Raw genomic sequence first — 16028 nt, 5'->3', positions numbered from 1 at the left:
CATTGGAAAACGTACCCGGAAAGACACCCTACAAAGGACCCACTAGCACACAACTGGATAAGTTATGTGGAGTTTTGTCAATGACCTAGTATTTAAAATGGTAGGATAAAGATGCAGGATTCTAAAATGTTCATGGAAATGCTGAAGGGACAATTCAGAAACAAGGAATAATCGACAAGGTAAACCAACTCCAATAGATTTATAATTGCTTACATATACACAGTAAGAGTTTTTGCTGAATAATTAAGTATTCGTGTATTTGTCTTGATGAAAACATGAAACTTTATGATGAATAAAAATGGGCCATTTTCCTGTATTAGTACATTACTACTCATCATTTAGTCAGTTTCTATAGTTAATGGAGTTATAAACATAATTAAAAAGGCATGCATCCATCAGAAAATAACTATGAGTGAATCTGGAGATTGTAGGGCCAAAAATAATGTTTTCAATATTATGTATCAGAACATGTATGTACATAACAAGGATGAGAGAAAACTCTGATTCAAGGAGATTAAAATGTGATCTAATCTTAAAAGAATAAAACGAGTGTCAGTCCTGGGAGACTGGGGATAGGCAGTAAAATTTCCCAGAATTCTGAGACTGGAAATGGACCATTCTCTATTTGCATTTTTATATTGTAGTTGCCAAGGGAGTTTTACCACCAAGAACAGAGAGATGGTGGGGAAAGAGGACATAGAGGGATATTGCAGACATGGGAATGGTTCCATTTTCAGGACACCTTAGACCAGCCAAGTGTCCATATTCTAGATCATGTAACCACAAAGAATTTCTCCTGGCAGATGCCTTCTGTAGCTCTTCCTTTCCAATTTCCACTCATTGCTCTTGGTGAGATCATCCTAAATGAGAACAGGCTGGGAGAAAGACAGAACTGCCTGGAGGAAAGCCCATCTTATAAATTGATCCTGCACTGGAGCTGGCTGGGCAGAGGACAGGAGCTGCACGATGGATACAAGCCCCTCTTCCGTCCAGGGACTTTCCTCTATTTCCCAAAGCACTGGCTGTAACACTGAGGTTCGTTGAAGGCTAATGGGATGAGGTGTGAGACTAAGGCATCGATAAAGCACTTGATGCAACCTTTTCATACATATCAATATGTGCATAACTACGGAGAAGTGTCCTAACGTCTTTATGATCCTTAAGGGAAATTTGACTCACACCAAATTAGGAATCATTGGCAATAATGTGTCATGTGGAAGAAGGATCATCGATCTAGATGAACTTATTCACACTCTCAGTGTCCTAGTCAGTATGGGATGCTGTAACAAAAATACCATAGACTGGGTTCTTTATTTATATTTTTGCTGAGGAAGAGTCACCATGAGCTAACATCCATGCCAGTCTTCCTCTATTTTGTATGTTGGTCACCCCCACAACATGGCTGTTGATGAGTGGTGTAGGTCTGTGTCCAGGAACCAAACCCAGGCTACCGGAGAGGAGCTCACTGAACTTAACTACTAGGTGGTGGGGCAGGCCCCTAGACTGGGAACTTTTGGGTTTTTGTGTGTGTGTGTGTGTGAGGAAGATCAGCCCTGAGCTAAGATCTGATGCCAATCCTCCTCATTTTTGCTGAGGAAGATTGGCCCTGGGTTAACATCTGTGCCCATCTTCCTCTACTTTTTATATGGGACTCTGCCACAGCATGGCTTGACAAGCGGTGCGTCAGTGTGCACCCGGAATCCGACCCTGCAAACCCTCAGGCCGCTGAAATGGAGCACACACACTTAGCCGCGCCACTGGGCTGTCCTTAGACTGGACACTTTTAACAACAGAAATGTATTCCTTACAGTTCTGAAGACTGGGATGTTCAAGATCTAGGTTCCAGCTGATTTGTTTTTGGTGAGAGCTGTCTTCCTGTTTTGCAGAAGGACAGCTTGTTGCTCTACCCTCATCTGGCAGAGAGAGTTCTGGCCCTCCATCTCCTTATAAGGGCACTAATCCCATCATGGTGGCTTCACACTCATGGCCTCACCTAACCTAATTAACTCCCAAAGGCCTCACTTTCAAATACCATCGCCTCAGGGATTAGGATTTTAACTTATGAAATTGGGTTACATAGACATTCAGTCCATAGCATTCATGAAACCAACAATTAACAAATATTTACAGTAGTCATACAGCCCCAACTGAAGAATGTTCTGGAGATCACGTGGCAAATGATACAATGTCCTTCCCTTCACAGAGTCTTCTAGTGGAGGCAATAAAATTTAACAGGGAAACAAAGCTTGTGATATTAAAATGCTAACATAGATCAATTATGACAGATTATACTTACTATTGTCTTCTGCTAACACAAGTCTGATTACCACAGTCCAGATTACGCAAATTCCCTCGGGTGAGGGCGTGTCTGGCAATCTCACCTAAAAAGGCTCTTCCCTTTTTGAAATTTTATTTCATCTAGTCCTGTTTCTTCCTCATCCCTTTGGTGTTTTCAAACATACTGTATTTATTAAATCAATGTTTAATTGTTGCTCTGCCTTTACCACATCTGACTGGAAGCAGAAGTTACTGGACTTTGCTGGAACCAAATTTCATTTCATTTTTCCTCTTCTTTCTACTCAGACTCTCTTCTCTCACTGTTGAAATAGCAAATGCCTTAGGGGAGAAGCTGCATGGAGCTGATGCTCACAATCTTGTGTTCCCTCATCTCAGAGATTATAGACCCCCAAGTCCTGCCTGCACAGGATGTTCTTGACCCTTCAAGAAGCTGTTCTGTGTGCTTTGTCCAGCTTTTCTAGTTGCCCAAGGAAAGCTATTCAATAAAAGTGGAACCTGCAGTAATTTTATCCTGAAATGTTTTAAACCAATGAATATTTGTCATTTTTGAAGGAGTATAATTTTATAAGAAACATTTAAATAGGCATTTTAACAGCAATAATGGCTGTTCTTTGGCCAGAATTCCGTGTCACTCATTGTCTGGAATTAAAGCTAAGCTTTGATGAACTCTCCTCAGTGCCTTTTAAAATATCACTGTCCCTTACATTTAAATATCTTGTGATGGGTTTGTATCAGTCACCTCCTTTGTACCATTTCAGATCCTCTTGGCTCCTCATACCCTTGAGTCATATGTCATTTAGAAACCAGCTTTACAGGTATCATATTTGCTTTATGCAAGTGCCTCCTCTCTGCTCCCCACATGTTCTCCTTGTTCCCTCTGCCTCTCCCTCTCACCCCGGGGTGTCCATGTTGATGCTGAGGTGTGAAAAATCCCCTGATCAAGCCCACACGTGCACGGTCACGTTCCTGGTTGTGTGGATGTGTGTGTTCAGCAATTCTCTATGGTCACAGGGTGCATGGCTATTATAGCATCTATGTGAAGGTGTGTTTTGTTGATGTCTGTGTGTGTTTAGAGAGTTCAAGTCACTGTGGGCTCTGAGACAGTGAGTGGTCTGTATGAGTGTGAGTTTGTGTGTATGTTCTGATTATCAGTGTGCATTATCAGGTGCAGTTTACAGTCTGAATGCTGCTGGTCATTTGCAAATAGTGTGTATGTTTGTGTGTGTCTGTGTGTGTGTGTTGTCAGCATTTCCAAGTGTTCAGAGGATGTCTGTCATTGTGGGAATGTGTGGAATAAGTATGTTAACTTATTTAACACAAAAAGACAGAGAGCGTGGGTACCAACATTGTTTGCTTGTTTATGTCAACACTCTACACCCCTGAAGAAACACTGAGTCCAGACAGACACAGGCCCCATCAGGCCCACAGAGATCATACTCAGCTGTTTCCTCCTCATCACAGAAATACGAATGGGTAGCCAAGGACCACTAGATATTTGAGGAATTCCTCTAGAATGAAAGATGGAGCAAGAAACACATACACTGAAGTGAGGGACTAAAGGAGCAGCAAGGAAATCCAGAGATCATAGTGAAACTTCAATTACATCTCTAATAACATCTTTAAAGATTTTATTTATTTATTTTTCCCCCCAAAACCCCAGTAGATAGTTGTATGTCATAGCTGCACATTCTTCTAATAACATCTTTAAAACAATTAGAGATGGGCCAGACCCATGGCCTAGTGGTTAAATTCAGAGAACTCCACTTCAGCGGCCCAGGTTCAGTTCCTGGCATGGACCTACACCACTCATCAGTTGGCCATTCTGTGGTGGCAACCCACATACAAAATAGAGGAAGGTTGGCACAGAGGTTAGCTCAGGATGAATCTTCCTCAGCAAAAAGAAGAAGATTGGCAACAGATATTAGCTCGGGGTGAATCCTCCTCAGCAAAGAAAAAGAAAAAGAAGATAAAACATCCATTAAGTATATATATATATGTATTGATGTTACCGCACAATATTGAGGTTCTCTTGCCCAATCTACATTAAAAAACGCAATTATTCTGGCATTAGCTTTTGGGGATAGAATTGTAGCTTTATTTTGTGAGATTGATCTGTAAGGAGACGGGGGCACGTGTTTGTCTCAGATCTGTCTCCCTGAGCCAGGGCTTGGGTTACAATTTATGGGATGAAGGGCAGGGTGGTCTGATGTGTGGAGGTAGATGATTGGAAGTAAGTAGAAGTGAGGTAATTGATGATCTGCGCAAGCAAAGTCAAGCTTCATGACTCTTCATCAGATGTGTGTTCACAAATTGGCAGTGTTACCATGATCTGAGGATGGAGCTTTTAGCTCGATGTCAAAAAGTTCACTTATCAAGCATGTGCGCAGGCCCGGTTGATGGGTTGGTGGTCTCAACTGGCTTGAACTGGATGAGGGGTGTCAGTTCCTGAAAGAAAATGCGGAACTACTCTGTTGATAAGATGGGGTCAGCTGAACTGGTCCTGGAGGGCACATGGTTGTGTTGGTATATGCATATATATGCATATGCATGAGATTATCAGAATGTGTGTTAAATGTAGAGTATACACAAAGCCAGAATCTAGTTAAAATGATCAGAACAGATTTTAATCAGTAATATACCATTGCAGTAGGGAAGAGGGAACAGGGCTGAACTCAATTTGATTTGTACATAGGTGACTGGGCATTTGAAAGGGAGAATGAGGGAGCAGGCAGAGGGGTGAGCAGGGGCTCAGTAGAGTCAGGGAGGGAAAAGCTACAGAGTGTTGGTCAGTTCAGTGTGATCTGGCCAGTTGTGTTGGCTAGTTGGAAATGATCAAAGTTTAACTTCTCTCCTCTCACAGAGTCTGAGAGACAGACATCCTGTCCTCCTCTCAAGGAATGGCTCTCAGGTCCTCGAGAAATGCAGTTATAAGAGACACATACACAACTCAAAAAGACAGAGGAAAGATTCACAGTTGTAAGCACTTTTGGGTAAATGCTCTAAGAAAGGGATGTCAGGGGCCAATGATCGAGTGTTGGCCAGAACAAACAGTCAATTCTTTTGGCTGCCTTGAGCTTTCTCAGGCAGGCACTATAAGGGGGCAGGGGTCATCGTAAGGATGTGGATTTGAGCTGTTAGAAACTATGTCAGTGTTTAAGTCTTTAATGTGTGTGTGTGGGGTGAAACCATTTGTGCTGAGAGGCTGTAGTTATTATAGGCCAAGATCAAGGCCTAGTGAAGAAGAGGGCTCAAAGGAGCCTGGCTTGAGTTTGGTCAAGTAAAGGAAACTATATATATGAATAATATATGTATTTTTTTGAATAACATAAATCATTATATTGAATAATATAATACATTGTGTTAAATAATATAAATATATATTTAATGAATATATATTGAATGTGTATAAATAAGAATGTGTATATATATTTGAATTAAAAAATATAAATGTATATATGCTTTAAAGGAATATTCACACATAATAACAGAAATTTCCAAAGTTGATAAAATTCTTCTACTCTAGCTTCAGGCAGCTGAATACATCTCAAGCAGAATTAAAAAAATAAATCTAGAGTCAGATCCATCCAGGGAAACCAAAGAACACCAAATACAAAAGAAGATATTCAAAGCCCCGCAGAGTGACAGAACACTTATGGAGACTTACATTTAGTCCCATGATACGTTTCTTAACAATGGAAGGCAAGAGAGAGTTGGATTAATTCTTCAGGGTACAGAGAGACGATAACTTTCAGTGTATACCCAATCAAACCATATCTCAAGAACTGGGGTGAATTAAAGATATTTTTATGCAAACATTTACTAAGAGTATTACCACCAACAAATGCTCATTAAGGAACATCGAAGGAATGTACTTTAAGGGGGCCAGCCACCTGGTGTAGTGGTTTAAGTTCACGACGCACCACTTTGGTTGCCTGGGTTCATGAGTTTGGATCTCAGGTGTGGACCTGCAGCACTCATCAGCCATGCCGTGGTGGTGACCCACATGCAAAATAGAGGAAGACAGGAAAAGATGTTAGCCCAGGGCTAATCTTCCTCAAGGAAAAAATTTAAAAAATGAAAAAGAATGTACTTTAAGAAGAAATTGATAGAAGAAGAAATGCTAAGATGTAAAAATGGATCGTGAGGATAAAAAAGGGAAAACGTCTGAATAAATCATTGAAAACATGACTTTACCAAACAATAATAATATTGACAGGGTATAACTAATGGAGTTAAAAACTAATGACAAGGGAACTTCTGGTTTAGAGGAGACTAGGACACGAAAACACTCTTGCTGCAAAACTGGACAAAGCCAGATAAATTATAAATATATTTTTAGGGCATCAGAGAACTTCAGAACCAACCAACTAAAATTCCAGAAAGAAGAAAACTCTTTTATGTGAGCAGGGATTTTTATCTTTCTTTCCCCTGCAGGCATATTCTGATTCTGGGTGCTTGCCGAGGATCTGGCTTGCTCAGTCAGAGCCTCGGCTAGGGAAAAGAGAAACTAGCCAAACTTCTAGTTTGGTGTGGCAGAGGAAACCTGAAGGCTCTCAGACGCACAACCGCTCTTCCTCACAGCATCTGTGTTAAGTTTTGGTGCCACACAGGAATCTGGGGAAATAGGCCAAAAGCTTCCACGAAGCAAAGTGAAACCTCCAGAAGTGGTGGAAGTGGCCTAAGTCAAACATACTGCTAGTGTGACCTTTTGGGAATTTGCCATATTGTGAACAATGTAAGGTAGGAGGCTGGAGAGCTAAGCTGAAATGTCTGACGGGCGTAGCTAGGTTTTCTGTGGGCTCCCAAACCTGAGGAGACAGAGATCTACCAGACTTAGTACCAGACCCCTGTGCGGGGAAGGGGAGCACCGCAAACAGGAACAGGGGGAAAGTGGAAGGGCTGGGTTTACTAAAACTGAGACTCAGACCCAAATCTGATCAAGGTCTGATTGGACTCAGGTGCTCCAACTTCACTCTGTTTCTGTATCTGAGGGAAGATAAGGTCATGTGAAACCTCTTGAGTTACGTTACACAGACGTTACAAAGACACCCGTGAGAGGCTGGAGAAGGCAAGCCACAGACTGGGAGAAGACCTTTGCAAATCACATATCTGACAGGACTATAAAGAACTCTCAAAACTCTTCAATAAGAAAATCCAAGTTTAAAATGGTCACAGATTTGGACACTCACCAAAGAAGATACACAGATGGCAAATAAGCACATGAAAAGATGCTCAAGGTCGTTAATCATGAGAAAAAGGCACATAAAAATCACATTGAGATCCTGCTATATACATATTGGTATGACTAGAATTAAAGAGGTTGACCATACCAAGTGTTAATGAGGATGGAAAGTAACTGGAACACTCCTACGTTGCTGGTGGGAACACAAAGTGGTTCAGCCTCTTTGGAAAACAATTTTAAAGTGGAGTTTGTTATGCTGCTGTAACAAATTAGCACAAATTTCATGGCTTAAATCAACTCAGATTTATAGTTTTACAGTTCTGTAGGTTAGCAGTCTGACACGGGTCTCTTTGTTCTATAATCAAGGTGTTGGCAGAGCTAGGTTCTTTTTGGGGGACTTTAAAGCTTAATCCATTTCCTAGCCTTTTCAAGCTTCTAGAGACCACCACATTCCTTACCCTATGGCCCCCCTCCTCCACCCTCAAAACCAAGAACTCGGCATCTCTCTGGCCCTGCTTCCCTTGTTCTATCTTTTTCTCTACTCTACTGCTTCTCTTTCCCTTTTAAGGGCCTTTGAGATGCACTGGACCCACCTGGATAATCCAGGATAATCTCCCTATTTTAAAGTCAGTTGATCAGCAACCTTAATTCCGCCTGCAAATTTAATTCACCTTTGGCAAGTAAACTAATGTATTCTCAGGTTCAGGGATTAGGACATCTTTGTGGGCCATGACTTTGCTACCACAAAGAGTTTTTAAAATAAAGTTAAACATGCACATACCATATGACCCAGCAATTCCACTTCTATGTGCTTACCCAGGAGAAGAAGACAAGTTCATACAAAAACTTGTTTGTCTTCTCAAATCATAAAGATTTATAGCAGCTTTATTCATAGTCAAAAAAGACAAAACTGAAAATAACTCAAATGTCCTTCAACTGGTGGATGGATAAACTGTGGTAAATTCATACAATGGATACTACATTCAGCAATAAAACAGAAGGAACTGCTGATACAGTCAACAACATGGATGAACACTCAAATAAATGTATCATGCTAAATGAAAGAGACCAGACTCAAAAGGCCAAATACTGTAGGATTCCATTTATATGATATTCCAGAAAAGACAAACCATAGAGAAAGACAGCAGATCATTAGCCACCAGTGGTTAAGGTTAGGGGAAGAGTTGTCTACAAATGAGCAGCTCAAGGGAGTTCTGGGTGCTGGAACTGTTCTGTATCTCAATTTTGGCAGTTGCACAGCTCTATGCGTTTGTCAAAAGAGGAAAACAAATACTTCATTTCTCACCCATCAGATTGGCAAATATTTAAAAATCTGACAATGCCAATCTGACAATTACCAGGGCAAGGATGACTCAAACACTGTTGGAGGGAATGGAAATTGTTAAAACTTCAGAGGATGATTTGGCTGCAGCTCGTCAAGATGCAGATGCACATCAGCCTCTGGCCCAACAATCCAATCACAGGCAGGTGTCCATTCTAGGGAGTTCACACGTGTGCTCGAGGAGACACACACAAGGATAGTCATTAAACATGGCAGGGGAATAAATTAATTGTGGTTAGAAGTTATTTAAAAAAGAAAGGAAAGAAATGCATATGGGAAATAATCGATGCTGCTGGCTACGTATATGATATGAGAAGGTAACTCATTGGTTTGTCTACTTAATAGTACGTAGCACAGAGAGCACTGTACTAGGAATCTGGAGACAAGCATCTGAGCATTTAGTTCCAACTCTGCCACTAAAGTAGCAGTCTGACTGTGGACGACAACTCAAGAAACCTCACTTTCCGTTTCCTGGAAATTGAAGAGGTTAGGCTCTAAACCACTAAAATTATTTCCAACTCAACAGTTCTATGATTCGATAAGTCAACAATCAAAAATTATATTCCAAAGTACCTATGTTGAGAAACTGTTTTTCCCAGACACCCTGAAATCAGAAAGTATCAGAGAAATAAGACGTCTTAATATATTGATACATAAAATGGTCCAATTGTCTTGGAATGTCTATGACCAGGTTTTTAATCAAGATCATAATTCAGAAAGAGTGTAAAAGCAACTAAACCTGCCATATCGACTTGGGTCACCCTCAGGTAAAATTTATATATCCTCTCCCAATTTAACATTCCAAAAGATGTTCCCCATACCAATGAGTCCATCTTGTCAAGGTCAGGTCTGTCTAGCCAAAAGTCATTCATGTGTATGGTAAGATATACTTGATTTTTTAACAAAGATAAATTGATGAATGGCTTTTTGTATTTTTGCCTGTCTCATCTATAAAGAGCTTACATTATAATTTAATAGCTTCAGCATGCTACAATAATTTAAAGAGCCTTTTAAAACTTGTAACATGCCATGCCCAACAGGATCTAGTAAAAAAATCAGTAGTTTAGAATCCAAAAAAGCTCATTTAAAAGTTTCATTACCGCCAATACTTACACTTCAAAGACACCAATAACCAACATGTCATGTCTTCCTACTGCAGAATTTAATAGGTTATTAACTTCTGGTATCATCCAAAAGCATAATTAGGATGCTATCATTAAAATGTATTTTTTAATAAGAAAAATTAAAACTAATGATTAAACTATTAAACTAAATGATTAACTAAATATGAAAACTAATGACAACTAACAATCTGTTGTCTTTGCCTATGGTTTATCTTTTCTAGAATATTACATAAATGAAATCCTACCATATTTGACCTTTTCCCTTGTCAGTCAAATCAAAATTTAAAACTTCTTGTTCTATGGGCTTTCCAAATCTAAATTCTTACAATTCTAAATGAGTATGGAGACAAAACAGACACTACATACAACTTCCAAAATCCTCCTCTTTATCCAATTTTAATTTTAGCACCAACTGCCAAGAAAATCTTTTCAACTGAAACCAAAATTCCATACACATTACGTCAATCATCAATTTATCAGTCATCAGTCTAAGTTAACAGAAGGTGAGTTAGTATTAGGAAGCTACACAATTTGCACCAAAGATTGTTTAAAGCTCCTTTCATTAAGTGCAGTTTACAACAATTCACAGGCTTCAAAGTTCACCTTGCAAATATAGAGTCAATTATCAGAAACCATGAATGCGATCAGGCTTTTCTATAAAGGTGGTCCCAAGGGTGTAGAAACTGTTCTTTTGTTTAATGAAGGCAATGAGGAGCCCAATAGCCTGAGCAGAGTCAGGCAGAGGAGCGCTGACCACAGGCCCTCTTCCAAAGGAAAGCTTTCACCCAGAGATGTCACGACCTGGCCTAGACGGGGTCCCAGGGGGCGCGAACTCAAGGGCGGGCACACAGGGCAGGCGACTCCCTGCCGCCCCCTGCACCTCGGATGGGTGGGCAGGAGGCCCCGCCGAGGTGAGGCCCCGCTGGGGTGGGGCGCCGCCAAGGCACAGGGACAGGCTGGCCAAGCGGCGCTCTTCTGCTCCTCCAAGGGACAGAGGTTGGGCTCCCCCGCCTGGAGCAGACCGCCAGCAGCCCCAGCACCCGGTCCCATCCGCCGCCCTGGACACGGCGCTTGCGCCATATGCGGCGGAGATCTCCATGCCGAGCCCGCTGCCCACCGCCTACCTCAGCGCCACTCCTGCCCAGTGCTCCTCCACACTGCAGAAAGGAGAGATCCCCGCGCTGAAAATCCTGGAGGAAGGATCCAGAAACTGCCCGAGCCCCCCCACACAAACTCCAGTGGCCACCACTTCCGCATCAGGGACTCCGCCCCCAGTGCATGCGCCCCGGGGCTCTCCAGCTCGGCGGGCCTCTGTCACTCTGAGCACCAGTCCTGCGCTTGCGTGGGACTCTGTGGATACAATGGGAACCCTTGTGGGGGCACTGGGAGGGGTGTCGGGGATTGGGGACCGAGGTGTCCATGAGATGGAGAGCAGGAGCAGGCTGACGCTGTGCAGCCCTTGACTCTGCTCTCGCTGGATGACCTTCAGCTCCTGGAGAAGTTCTGCCTTCCCTTGAGGTGGCTTCTCCTGTCCTGAGAAGCCCATTACACGATCTAACATCTGTTTATAAAAGAACAATGACATCCTTAACACCCAATGTGTTGTGTCTCCAGAAGAATTCTCTGCTTCCCCAGAAGATGAGACAGGGAGCAGCTGGGACCGGGTTCTGACCAAGGAAGGAAGGATGCTGAGGGCACAGCTGTCTCCCCTCCACTGGCTCCTTCCCCTGATCCGTGGCCCTGATGGGGCAACAGCGCTGGGGACTCCTGCAGGTGACAACGCTCAAGTGTTTGCCCACGGTATTATATTTCTTATGGTTTAGTGGTTAAAACGGGGGACTAGCTGTCAGTTTTTCAGACAATTTCATTTGCAGAAATGTCTGTGGACAAAGAAGTTTGTTTTCTTCATCTCTGATTTTTAAAATCAATAACAATAATTAAAATACTTATTTTCTAATCTCATTGGCATGCAAAAACAAAAAAAGTCACTTGGATTTCACCAAATTGGTCACATTTACATTAAAACTTTGGAAGTATTGCTGATTGAGTTAAAGAAAGCATTTGGGATGAACAATTACCTTCAGCTAGTATGTTCTCAGATAAATGTACAAACAGAGTTATGAGCCGTTTTGAGGGGCCTGGCAAATCCAGTTTGAGTTTTACAATGGATTGTCCAGAGTACAGATTAAATTAGTAATTTTCTGAGGAGTTTTTGAGTAAATGTTCATGTCGCCTTCATCAAATAGGTCTGGTGATTTAAATGAAGGTTGAGCTAAAGATAAAAGTTTTCAAGAGACTGAGACATATTAGGTAAATGTACTTAAAAAAGGGTGCAAATTAAAGTAAATCTGCCATTATCCTCTTTAAAACAGATTCAGAGTAACATTATTGTCAAGGTATAAGAAAGAATAGAAATGTTTTATAAAAACAATTCTTCACTTCTAAAGGACCTAACGTTACATTCTAGAAGTCTCCATAGTCTTTCACTCATCTAGATTTAAATTGTTCAATTAATACTTTAAAGACTAATGAATCTGAGGGCAAAATATTCAAGATCATTTTTTAATTGTTTTTCATTGTTGCAAAGTAGATGGGTATGAACTGTGGCTGAAATTCATGGTCTTGAAGAAGAAAAATATGTAGAACTTATTTATCACTCTAACAGTGTGTCCTGACTTAATCCTACACATGTCCCAAGAATAAAGCCTCAAGGAATTCCATTACGTTATTAGAAATGACATCTTTCATTCACCATGAATATTCTCTAATTAATTCTCTAGCTAGTAATTATGTTCCTGATGCAAATAGGCAAGTAAAAGAATCCATGCCTGATTAAATTGGGCTCATAACATGTATACATGGGAGACACATGAGAAATGGAGTCTCTCAAAAGAATGGCAGAGATGCTCCTCTTAAATACTATCTTCAGATAAGACAAAGGAGGAAGTTGGGGGTGGAGTTTGGGATGTGAGAATGGCAGAAGACAATTCTCATGGAGAGGGACATGTAAATGTTTGTCTGAACCAACTCCCCTGCACTGGGCTCTGGTCCTGAAGGGACAACAGGGAGGTGACAGGGAACAGGCCTCCCAGTGGTGGTGCCTTCCCAGGGGTGGCATGTGGATGCTGGGGGAAGGGGAATGGTGTGTGACATGGCACCAGTGGTGGAGTCAGCAATGCAGAGGTCAGGGATCTCTCTCGCTCTCTCACTCTCTCTCTCTCTCAGGGACCTGAGAAGAGGAAGTTGGCACAGCCTGTGCGCCTCGCATACCTCTCTCATGGGCCCTTCTTTCTCTGGCCGCTATGGGAGCCCTGCGGCCTTGGGTTTAACCCATGAGGCCAAGGGCACATGCACAGCCACCGGAGGTAGGGGGGGCCTTGGGAGTCCTCAGTGAAGGCCCCACCTGCCCGCGAGGACTTGACACGGTGACACCACCTGAAAATAAAGCAAACACATATAAGCATATGTAGTTTTAAAAGGAAAAGCACACAACTAAAAGAACTGATATCATTAAATACGCTATTCTATTTGTTTATGTGTCAGATTACTGATAGGAAATAGCCCGGTGTAGTGATAGTAGAATTGATCAATTTCATAGAAAATTCTTTTAACGGTTGTTCATATCTTGTGTTTTACATCATTGATTAGGGTAATATTTTCATCTTTTCCTTTCCTAGTGTCTCCATCAATCAGCGTTGAAGTGGAACTGAGTACATGCTTTTCAGAAGCGGCATCATTCTCTACTCAGCCAGAGCATTGGGCCTGACAATAGCTGGATCCAGCAGAAAACTGGACACTCTAGGAGATGTCATGTGGAGATGTGCCTGGCTGGACTAATAGTCACGTGGATATGATTTTTAAAAAAATCTCTCAGAGCTTTCCTAAAATCAAATAATATTCTTCAGTTGCTTTAGTAGACGAGACATTAGTTAGTGTCTTTTTAATTTCCACAGAAGCTTTTTTTATGTTACTAAAGAAACTAAACATTATGTCTTTTTTCTTGTTACTAAAATGGACTTAGTATTAAAAACAAGAAACCTACAAGAAAGGAAAAACTCATATGGAATAGAAATTGTGGGTCGCAGCTTTTAATTTTATATAAAATCATGTTTTATTTATTTACAATTTCTCTCAACTGTGCTTTTGAAAATAGCTTAGTATTAGAAATTACCAGTAAGAAGAGGGTGTGCTCCAGTAGAAGTCAGGTGACTCAGACCTGAGTTCTAGGCCCAGCTCTGTTTCTGGTTAGTGTGTGACAACGTACTTAGGCTCTCTGGAATGTAGTATTCCTTTCTGTAAAATTAAAGAAAACCTGGAGAAAAGTATTCTGTACTATCAACAAGCACAAAACATGTACAACATTGCTCTATATATTAAGAGTCCAGCTGTAATAGTCAAGACATATTAGTGTGTGTAAAATTATAATGATTTTCTTATTTTCTCCAGCTGTGAACCATGTTAAAATATATAGTAATAAGCAGAAAACCTGAAGAACTAGGTGATTTAAAACACCTGTTGTTACAGCTAGGCCATTCAAGGGTGAAATTAATTTCACACTTCTCCTTTCCTTGTAGCCAGTGAAGTGTCTGGAAGACAGAAAACACATAAAATTAATTGAGAGTTAACAGTATTTGGAGGCAGTTGAGGTTAAGCACTCAACAATGATGTCCCTTACTTCAGGAGCAATTGACTCTTTGTCATAAGTTTACTTTATACACGGGTTCTATTCTTAGATTATTTCTGTATGTTTCTTAGAAGAGAGACAGGGAAGGAGAATTAACTCAATCTACTGTGCGCCAGTTCCTTTACTGTATTCCCTTATGCAATTCTTACAGTAATCCTTTAACTGTTATAATTCATATTTAACTGATAAAGAAAACCATGTTTACAAAATTGATCAAGGGTAAGAGGGAAGATCTGAACATCAGTCCATTGGGCTTATGCCTCATATTCTCTCCACTGTGATAAAAATGGTGCTTCAACATGGGTACTCACCATCTGGCTATTTAATACCGGCTCCTGCCAACAGCATTGGATGAGATGAGATGAGAAGTTTGTTTCCAAATTATTCTATTATATTTAAACTCTACTATTTATGAGTCAGATGTCAAGACATGTTTTAGAGGCATAGAGAGCAACTGATTAGTTCACCTACACATTTTTTCAGGTTTACTATAACTTTCGTGTGCCACATTTTGTCAACTTTACCAACTTTAGTGCTTCACTGTTCTGTTTTATAAAACTCAGAATTTCACTTTTCATGTAAAACATTTTGCTGCTCTCTTAGTCACTAGATGGCAGTTCTGTATCTCTGTAAATTACCACTGCAGCAGGAAATGAGATGTCTTAAGCCAGTTTGCTCTGTACAAATGATGGACATAGGAGGACTTCTGGTCCATCAAGGCTGCCTGTGTTATTTGTGGCTGTAACGGGGATGTCCAGGACTGCTTAGTCAGAGGCACGAAGCAGAGTCAGAAAGCATCCTCTAAGTTCTTCAGATGTGAGTTCAGGCACCTGTCTTCTCACCTGAGCACATTGGAGTTTATTGAATGTGTTCAGACTCTTACTCTCTCCCTGTACTTAATAAGTCTGGGAGCACCATACCCCTAGAAAAAACACATGACACATAAAGTCTTTTCTCAACTAAACAGAGTTGAGGGCTATGGTGTTGCCCGGGAGTTTGATGCTTAAAGAAAATACAGCTGGTGCTCAGGTGGAAGGAAAGAGCATCAGCTACTGCTGGAGGGCTTTTATTGATGCTCCTATGGAATGAGCAATTTAAAATAAAACCACATGGCTTAAACCTCACTAACTGATTGTTTTATTTTCAAGTAATATGCTCTGAAAATCTGCTATGTCTGAAAAGCTATTTCATAAAACTGAAACAGTTCTGTTTTTTATTCTCTGGTATTTGAAATACTATTAAAACTGTAAATGCTTTAACATTCTACAATATATAAATAGGCAAATATCAATTATATTCTCTAAAAATGTCTGCTCCCATGTTAAAGTTTAATATATAGCAGCAAAATTGGTTACCACCCAATTTTTAACTCATCTTTTGCTTTTGAAATTACATATA

The 16028-nt window shown here is 40.8% G+C and overlaps 1 long non-coding RNA gene across 8 annotated transcripts in view; it reads left to right on the top strand.

The window, feature by feature from the left end:
* Positions 1 to 15754, top strand: part of LOC147911588 (uncharacterized) — a 30859-nt gene extending 15105 nt beyond the window's left edge. For 7 of the 8 annotated variants that reach the window (XR_015551168.1, XR_015551171.1, XR_015551175.1 and 4 more), the window contains 2 exons: positions 11561 to 11746; positions 13624 to 15754. This is a non-coding gene — a long non-coding RNA (uncharacterized LOC147911588). Of the gene's footprint in view, positions 1 to 11440; positions 11465 to 11560; positions 11747 to 13623 lie in introns of those variants that run through there. The other variant, XR_015551174.1, reaches the window with a different exon arrangement.
* The last annotated feature ends 274 nt before the right edge of the window (positions 15755 to 16028 follow it).

Source organism: Ceratotherium simum, unplaced genomic scaffold (genome assembly GCF_057802395.1).
Source record: "Ceratotherium simum simum isolate JZ-2026a unplaced genomic scaffold, ASM5780239v1 HiC_scaffold_43, whole genome shotgun sequence".
Taxonomy (NCBI): Eukaryota; Metazoa; Chordata; class Mammalia; order Perissodactyla; family Rhinocerotidae; genus Ceratotherium; species Ceratotherium simum.
Note: the sequence above shows the minus strand (reverse complement) of the source record. Positions and strands in the feature narration are given on the sequence as shown.